This window comes from Choristoneura fumiferana, chromosome 25 (assembly GCF_025370935.1).
Source record: "Choristoneura fumiferana chromosome 25, NRCan_CFum_1, whole genome shotgun sequence".
Taxonomy (NCBI): domain Eukaryota; kingdom Metazoa; phylum Arthropoda; class Insecta; order Lepidoptera; family Tortricidae; genus Choristoneura; species Choristoneura fumiferana.
In genome coordinates, this window is record NC_133496.1 from 3,309,497 (window position 1) to 3,319,115 (window position 9,619).

A 9,619-nucleotide genomic window follows, 5' to 3' on the forward strand; every position below is an offset into this window, starting at 1 on the left:
AACAAACAGACATGACGAATCCTTAAGGGTTCCGTTTTTTGCCATTTGCTATGGAACCCTAAAAATTCGCCATACCTACTTTACAAGCGAAGTCGTTGTATAATGATGTAAATTTCCATCAAATACCTTCGAGTTACTTTATTTTCGAATTTCGAAAATGTATGCCCAAAAAGTAACATAATATCAAAATTACATACCTATTAGACATTTATATTTCCGCATAAATCAATATTTTTGCAGTAATATCCTTCAGAATACAGCTAGAAGGTCAACAGTTTTCGTAAATGGCGCGACACGGCAAGCCCGCGAATTCAAATTTGAAATGTCGAAATTCTGTTTATTTAGTTTTTCACAACTATGTTCCATTTCATGCTGTACTGTTCTTGAAACTTGATAGTCTTAAAAATAAATATCAATCACCCACAAAACTACCTTTAATTAAAAGGACAATGTTATGATGGAAATTTCCATCACCATGCAAAGAAGGGTTAAACAATAATTTTCGAAGTAAAAATACAAAGACCAAATATTATAATGAAACATTATCCGCAAAACGAAATTCTGTGAAATTTCTGTCTGTGAAAGAAGGGAACACCAAAATAAATATCTAAGGAGGCTCCCATATATAGCAAACGTGTTTTTTTTTGCCGGTTTTTGCTAATGTCTAATGTTGTATAGGTATGGAACCTTTTTTTTCTGTTTTGCCCGTGCGAAGCCGGGGCTGGTCGCTAGTATTTTAAATTAATACTATCAAATTTGTTTTCCAGGAACGCATTAAAGCTGAATCTTCACCGACAGCATACTCTATGATGGTGAATACGAACTGGTGGTATGAATGATTTTATTTATTAGCATTCATCATATTTAAAAAGCATGCTTCAGTTTGTAAAGTGTTGTGGCATAGCCATTTCAAGTATTAGGTACATTCTGGTTGAGTTTATACTAATTCTTGTGTTCTTAAAAATTGATTTAATTACACTTTAATTATTTCAGATCGGAATTAGAATAGAAGAGAACACGAAAGTTTTTTTTTTTAACAACATATAGATCAAATATCTATTTACACATTTTGAGTCATGTTCATGTTAATTCAAGCAAAGGTTAGAATCTAACTGTTCTTCTAACCAGAAGAATCTAATAATTACCAATAAGTAATGTGTTACCTTTGCTTAGCACACAGTCAGCTCATATAGAATGTAGTATAGAATGAAGATAACTCTCATTTAGTTTTGTCTGCCTTTTAATTTCTCAAATACTTTTATAAAGTACAAGTAACTGCTGAATATAGGTATTATCTACATACTAGAGTTTACGCGTGCGAACGTGCGGTAAACTCTAGTATGTAGATAATACCTATATTCAGCAGTTACTTGTACAGTCAAGGGCATAAATACATACACTACGTTTCCAAAACGTCAAAAATATCACTAACCTTAAGGTTGATGTATAATATTTATGCCCTCGACTGTACAATTGATTTGTACTTTATAAAAGTATTTGAGAAATTAAAAGGCAGACAAAACTAAATGAGAGTTATCTACATTCTATATGAGCTGACTGTGTGCTAAGCAAAGGTAACACATTACTTATTGGTAATTATTAGATTCTTCTGGTTAGAAGAACAGTTAGATTCTAACCTTTGCTTGAATTAACATGAACATGACTCAAAATGTGTAAATAGATATTTGATCTATATGTTGTTAAAAAAAAACTTTCGTGTTCTCTTCTATTCTAATTCCGATCTGAAATAATTAAAGTGTAATTAAATCAATTTTTAAGAACACAAGAATTAGTATAAACTCAACCAGAATGTACCTAATACTTAAAATGGCTATGCCACAACACTTTACAAACTGAAGCATGCTTTTTAAATGTGATGAATGCTAATAAATAAAATCATTCATACCACCAGTTCGTATTCACCATCATAGAGTATGCTGTCGGTGAAGATTCAGCTTTAATGCGTTCCTGGAAAACAAATTTGATAGTATTAATTTAAAATACTAGCGACCAGCCCCGGTTTCGCACGGGCAAAACAGAAAAAAAAGGTTCCATACCTATACAACATTAGACATTAGCAAAAACCGGCAAAAAAAAACACGTTTGTTATATATGGGAGCCTCCTTAGATATTTATTTTGGTGTTCCCTTCTTTCACAGACAGAAATTTCACAGAATTTCGTTTTGCGGATAATGTTTCATTATAATATTTGGTCTTTGTATTTTTACTTCGAAAATTATTGTTTAACCCTTCTTTGCATGGTGATGGAAATTTCCATCATAACATTGTCCTTTTAATTAAAGGTAGTTTTGTGGGTGATTGATATTTATTTTCAAGACTATCAAGTTTCAAGAACAGTACAGCATGAAATGGAACATAGTTGTGAAAAACTAAATACACAGAATTTCGACATTTCAAATTTTAATTCGCGGGCTTGCCGTGTCGCGCCATTTACGAAAACTGTTGACCTTCTAGCTGTATTCTGAAGGATATTACTGCAAAAATATTGATTTATGCGGAAATATAAATGTCTAATAGGTATGTAATTTGATATTATGTTACTTTTTGGGCATACATTTTCGAAATTCGAAAATAAAGTAACTCGAAGGTATTTGATGGAAATTTACATCATTATACAACGACTTCGCTCGTAAAGTAGGCATGGCGAATTTTTAGGGTTCCATAGCCAAATGGCAAAAAACGGAACCCTTAAGGATTCGCCATGTCTGTTTGTCTGTCTGTCTGTCCGTATGTCACAGCCACTTTTTTCCGAAACTATAAGAACTATACTGTTGAAACTTGGTAAGTAGATGTATTCTGTGAACCGCATTAAGATTTTTACACAAAAATAAAAAAAAACAATAAATTTTGGCGGTTCCCCATACTTAGAACTGAAACTCAAAAATTTTTTTTTCATCAAACCCATATAGTCATACTTGTTAAGGCCATTTTTTGGCCGGATGCTGCACTTCGTGAAGAAAGCAAGCCGCTTTGCACAGTGAATAGTACAGACTAAACTGAGTGATTTGACTCGCAGCAGCGGAAGTTTCACCCCTTAGGAACAGAGATGCGCCACTTCTTTAAAAATATTTCAAAAATTCTACAAGCTAAAGTAATAAACCGATTTCAATGTTTAATATCTCAAATGAGAGCCTATTATATACGTTACTTATAAAAAAATACAAAAAAAATATTTACTGAAAACTTTTGGCAAAAAACACCATCTCAAGTTTTTTTTTCTTACCTGATTGGTAGTTTTTATTTGATTGCTTAAAAAGACTGTATGCAACATGAATGGTTTAATGCATATACATATTACTGAGTACATAATAAGTATTTAAAAAAAAAAATCGACACCGATACCTATCATATTTCACGAAATATGAAAGTTTAAATGTGAGCACAAATTTCTTTAAAATAATTCAATAAATTCTACAAGCTAAACTAATAAATCGATTTGAATGTTTAATATCCCAAATTAAAGCTCATAAAATTCATTATGTAGAAAAAAAATATTAAAAAAATATTTATGAAAAATTTTGGCAAAAAACGCCATCTTAAGTTTTTATTTCTTACCTGATTGGTAGTTTTTACTTGATTGCTTAAAAAAACTGTATGCAACATGAATGGTTTAATGCATGTACAAATTACTGAGTACATAACGAGTATTTAATAAAATCCGACACCGATACCTATCATATTTAACGAAATATGAAAGTTTAAATGTGAGCACAAATTTCTTTAAAAAATATTTCAAAAAATTCTACAAGCTAAAGTAATAGACCGATTTCAATGTTTAATATCTCAAATTAAAGCTTATAACATTCAGTATTTACAAAAAATATAAAAAAAATATTTACTAAAAACTTTTGCAAACATACCATCTCAATTTTTTTTCTTACCTGATTGGTAGTTTTATTTGATTGCTTAAAAAGACTGTATGCAACATGAATGGTTTAATTCATATACATATTACTGAGTACATAATAAGTATTTTAAAAAAAAATCGACACCGATACCTATCATATTTCACGAAATATGAAAGTTTAAATGTGAGCACAAATTTCTTTAAAAAATTCAATAATTCTACAAGCTAAACTAATAAACGATTTGAATGTTTAATATCCCAAATTAAAGCTCATAAAATTCATTATGTAGAAAAAAATATTAAAAAATATTTACTGAAAACTTTTGGCAAAAAACGCCATCTTAAGTTTTTATTTCTTACCTGATTGGTAGTTTTTACTTGATTGCTTAAAAACATTGTATGTTGTATGCAACATGAATGGTTTAATGCATACTTATATATATTTCTGAGTAAATAACAAGTATTATAAAAAAAAACCGACACCGATACCCTTCATACTTCACGAAATATTTAAGTTTAATTGTGCACGCTTTTCTTACAAATAAATTTCAACGAAATCTTCAAGTGAAACTAGTACTCTGATTATAATGTTTAATGTGAAATGAAAAGAAGAACGAAATTACCTAATTTATTAAAAAAAAAGTTTTTTCCTGGTGTTACGAAAAAATATAATTACTTTAAAATTAGTAATTATTAAGACAATAAATAAAAACTATACCGTTTCCGGCATAGTTGGTTCTGAGATGTAACATATATTGCTTAGTAGTTGGCGAATTTATTTAAAAATTAGCTTTTTATCTGATAGGTAGGGTTACAGCTTATAGATATGTCACATTTGAAATAAAAGACTATGAACATCAATGTTTATCAAATATTTAAATTAAAACCTATAAGTCCTCTTCGGGTTCATCGGCAGATGTAGAACTGAAAAGGAAAAGTCGTTTTGAAGTACTTGTGCTATTCCAATACTACAAAATCACAGACCTTTTATACACGGACTGTGTTGCTGTAATTACTGTTGAATTATTTTTGTGCCTAGTTGATTACCATTAGATCTAAAATTTTGTGCCTACCTGTGGAAATCAGTGGTCAGCATACAAAATAACCCTGCATTGAATATTATATTAACTTACTTTTGATTTGTACAGCCACCTTTGCAGGATTTACACTGGGCAGTGCATGGTAAGCTGACCCGACGACACCCACAACGCATGGTATCGCAGCCAGATTTCCAGCCACAATACTTAATGGTCCAAGAGGCTTACTTTCTTTTGCCAACTCTCTTTTGCCTTAGTCCATCCCCAAGAAGATGGACATGGTACGGAAACTTCTGGTTTCAGAGCGTTTCTCCATATTTGGCCCGCTTGGTAAGCTGCACGCAGTGTATGTTTATAGAGAGCATGTCCATACCATGTCCATCTTCTTGGGGATGGACTAAGGCAAAAGAGAAGGACTCCAGAATTGTCGGCATTTACTGCGATTTGGTCGCAATTAAGCCTCTTGGACCATTGTGGCTGCAAATCTGGCTGCGATACCATGCGTTGTGGGTGTCGTCGGGTCAGCTTACCATGCACTGCCCAGTGTAAATCCTGCAAAGGTGGCTGTACAAATCAAAAGTAAGTTAATATAATATTCAATGCAGGGTTATTTTGTATGCTGACCACTGATTTCCACATCTCAGAACCAACTATGCCGGAAACGGTATAGTTTTTATTTATTGTCTTAATAATTACTAATTTAAAAGTAAGTAAAGTAATTACATTGTTTCGTAACACCAGGAAAAAACTTTTTTTTAAATAAATTAGGTAATTTCGTTCTTCTTTTCATTTAACATTAAACATTATAATCAGAGTACTAGTTTCACTTGAAGATTTCGTTGAAATTTATTTGTAAGAAAAGCGTGCACAATTAAACTTAAATATTTCGTGAAGTATGAAGGGTATCGGTGTCGGGTTTTTTTTATAATACTTGTTATTTACTCAGAAATATATATAAGTATGCATTAAACCATTCATGTTGCATACAACGTACAATGTTTTTAAGCAATCAAGTAAAAACTACCAATCAGGTAAGAAATAAAAACTTAAGATGGCGTTTTTTGCCAAAAGTTTTCAGTAAATATTTTTTTAATATTTTTTTCTACATAATGAATTTTATGAGCTTTGATTTGGGATATTAAACACTTAAATCGGTTTATTAGTTTAGCTTGTAGAATTTATTGATTTTTTTAAAGAAATTTGTGCTCACATTTAAACTTTCATATTTCGTGAAATATGATAGGTATCTGTGTCGAATTTTTTTTTTAAATACTTATTATGTACTCAGTAATATGTATATGCATTAAACCATTCATGTTGCATACAGTTTTTTTAAGCAATCAAATAAAAACTACCAATCAGGTGAGAAAAAAAAACTTGAGATGGTGTTTTTTGCCAAAAGTTTTCAGTAAATATTTTTTTTATATTTTTTTGTAAATACTGAATGTTATGAGCTTTAATTTGAGATATTAAACATTGAAATCGGTTTATTACTTTAGCTTGTAGAATTTTTTGAAATATTTTTTAAAGAAATTTGTGCTCATATTTAAACTTTCATATTTCGTTAAATATGATAGGTATCGGTGTCGGATTTTTTTTAAATACTCGTTATGTACTCAGTAATATGTACATGCATTAAACCATTCATGTTGCATACAGTTTTTTTAAGCAATCAAGTAAAAACTACAAATCAGGTAAGAAAAAAAAACTTAAGATGGCGTTTTTTGACAAAAGTTTTTTGTAAATATTTTTTTGTATTTTTTTATAAGTAACGTATATAATAGGCTCTCATTTGAGATATTAAACATTGAAATCGGTTTATTACTTTAGCTTGTAGAATTTTTGAAATATTTTTTAAAGAAGTGGCGCCATCTCTGTTCCTAAGGGGTGAAACTTCCGCTGCTGCGAGTCAAATCACTCAGTTTAGTCTGTACTATCACTGTGCAAAGCGGCTTGCTTTCTTCACGAAGTGCAGCATTTTGTCTCTAACAAGTATGACTAATACGAGTGGGGTATCTATGGATAGGTCTTCAAAAATGATATTGAGGTTTCTCATATCATTTTTTTCTAAACTGAATAGTTTGCGCGAGAGACACCTCCAAAGTGGTAAAATATATGATGTACATTACCATGCAAACTTCCACCGAAAATTGGTTTGAACAAGATCTAGTTAGTATTTTTTTTAATACGTCATAAATCGTAAAGTAAAGGAAACTTTTATAATAAGTATGTTACTTGCTGCTACGGAACCCTTCATGGGCGAGTCCCGACTCGCACTTGGCCACTTTTTTTATTAAATACTACGCTTAAGATCAGAGTTTGCATATTGATGAATATTTCCATAACATAAAAAATAGATATATTCCGTTAGTCTTACCTTACTTAAGTATACATAAATATTTTACATTTTTACCTTAATGTATAGGTTAACTAATATTACCCTAATTTAATTCATGCAAAGAAGGGTTAAATTACTATTTACTTGAATGAAAAATATTTAATAGAAAAAAAATCAATGAATTTTATACTTAATTTTTTTATTTAACAATTGCATCAAACTACAGAATTTTTTTTTAAGATTATTTTTTAGAACTGTGTCCCCACCAGAAAGCGAATTGCTACCAAAAGAGTAGGTTGGTTAGAACTGTGACCTCACCAGAAAGCGAATCGCTACCAGAAAAGTAGGTTAGAATAGGTTAGAACTGTGACCTCACCAGAAAGCGAATCGCTACCAGAAAAGTAGGTTAGGATAGGTTAGAACTGTGACCCCACCAGAAAGCGGATCGCTACCAGAAAAGTAGTTTAGGTTAGGTTAGAACTGTGACCCAGAAGCGAATCGTACCGTTATAGGAGGGTATGCATTTTGTCGCAGTTATGAATTGAAACGTTTAGAAACTACCACCATACGCAATGTTTTTCTTGGTAGTAAGTTTTATATTAACTAAATAACACAAGAATAAAGAATATTTGATTTGTTATTCTATGATATGAATACCTAAATAATGAATTTTATTTGTAATAAAAATAAATGATACAAATTTCTTCAAAGTAAGTGTTCCGTGTGTTGATTATTCTACGAAACAATAATATCAGAAAAAAAATCTGTTCAACAAAATTCTATTAAAATGTTGTGTCTGCGAAACAACGTTCAACCATTATTTTTATTTTTATTTACTTATTTGTTTTTAAACTGAATGAATATGAAAATAAACATTCTATAAATATTTCAAGCAACTACCTGTTGCCGTTACTAATATCGAGCAACAACGGCAAAAAAAACACGTTTTTTGTATACCCCCCTTAAATATCTATTTTATTCTGTTTTTAGTATTTGTTATTGTAGCGGCAACAGAAATACATCATCTGTCAAAACTTCAACTGTCTAACTATCACAGTTCATGAGATACAGCCTATTGACAGACAGACAGACGGATAGTGGAGTCTTAGTAATAGGGTCCCGTTTTTATCACCCTTTGGGCACAGAACTCTAAAAATATAAATAGGTCTCTAATCAAGCACTTCACACACATTTTTCAGGTCAATTTCCCAAAAACTACATCCGACACGCACGAAGCCGGGGCGAGTCAACGTAAAGTAAATTATTTTTTGGTTAGATTGATATTTTTAATTTCGTAATATCTTTTGAATGGAATGCCGATTTGAATAATTCAAAAGTAATCTGCAGGTATTGAAACCGTCTTGAATATAAAAATGTTTATTTGGATAAGGATTAATACAAAGTATGGACAACATGGTCAGATTTTAGTTGTCATTTCTGTCAACTTTTGAAATGTAAAAAAGTAGTTATACTGACATAACTACATACAATAGTTGGACATATGGTATCGCGAAGTTTTTTGTAGATCTTGATGTATTCTTTAATATCATGAATCATTTTTTGTTCTATAATCAATAGTTTCTATAGCGCATGGGATGAAAGATGTTTTATGGCAACCTTTTTTATACTGAGTTACATTATTGTAGTTTTAGTACGGAATCCTATTTTTTTCTGTTAATAAATATAGCCTATGGCACTTTGGAATAATTTAGCATTAAATCGGTCCACTAGTTTTTGAGTTAATTCGTAAAAAAAATCCAAAGCTTTCCTTTTTATAATACTATTAGTATAGATATAGATATAGAGTATAGATTATATATAGATGACAGTAGCATTTTCCCTACACCAACGATAATCATATAATCCAGCCATTATACAAGTGAATCTGCAGGGGCTCTGCTATACTGACTATAATCAAAATGAATCTTTAAAGTTACTTCTGAGTTTGCAGAGTCCAACTTTCCCTTAAATGATAATATTATTCTTAAGTTTTGACCATTTTGGCTCCGGCAAATATTTAGTTATCCAAAAAGGTGCTGTCACTAAAAGACTTTAAGAACCTCTGGTGTAATCATTAAAAAAAGTTTTAAATTAAGGATGAGACGATACAAACTTGATAATGAAGGTAAGCAAGGAATTTTGTACAATGTTTATTGGTTGAATCAAATGCTAATGCTATTAGAATAAGAATGATGAGAATTAATATGTTCGTTCATACACCCATATACATTATGTTCTTGAACAAGGCTAATGTCATATCTATGCGAGCTTTTGCGTGTATCTATCTATGCAAGTAGATCTGTAATATTTATCAGTGATTTGTATCATCATATTGATTATTTCATCATCATCCCAGCCTATATACGTCCCACTGCA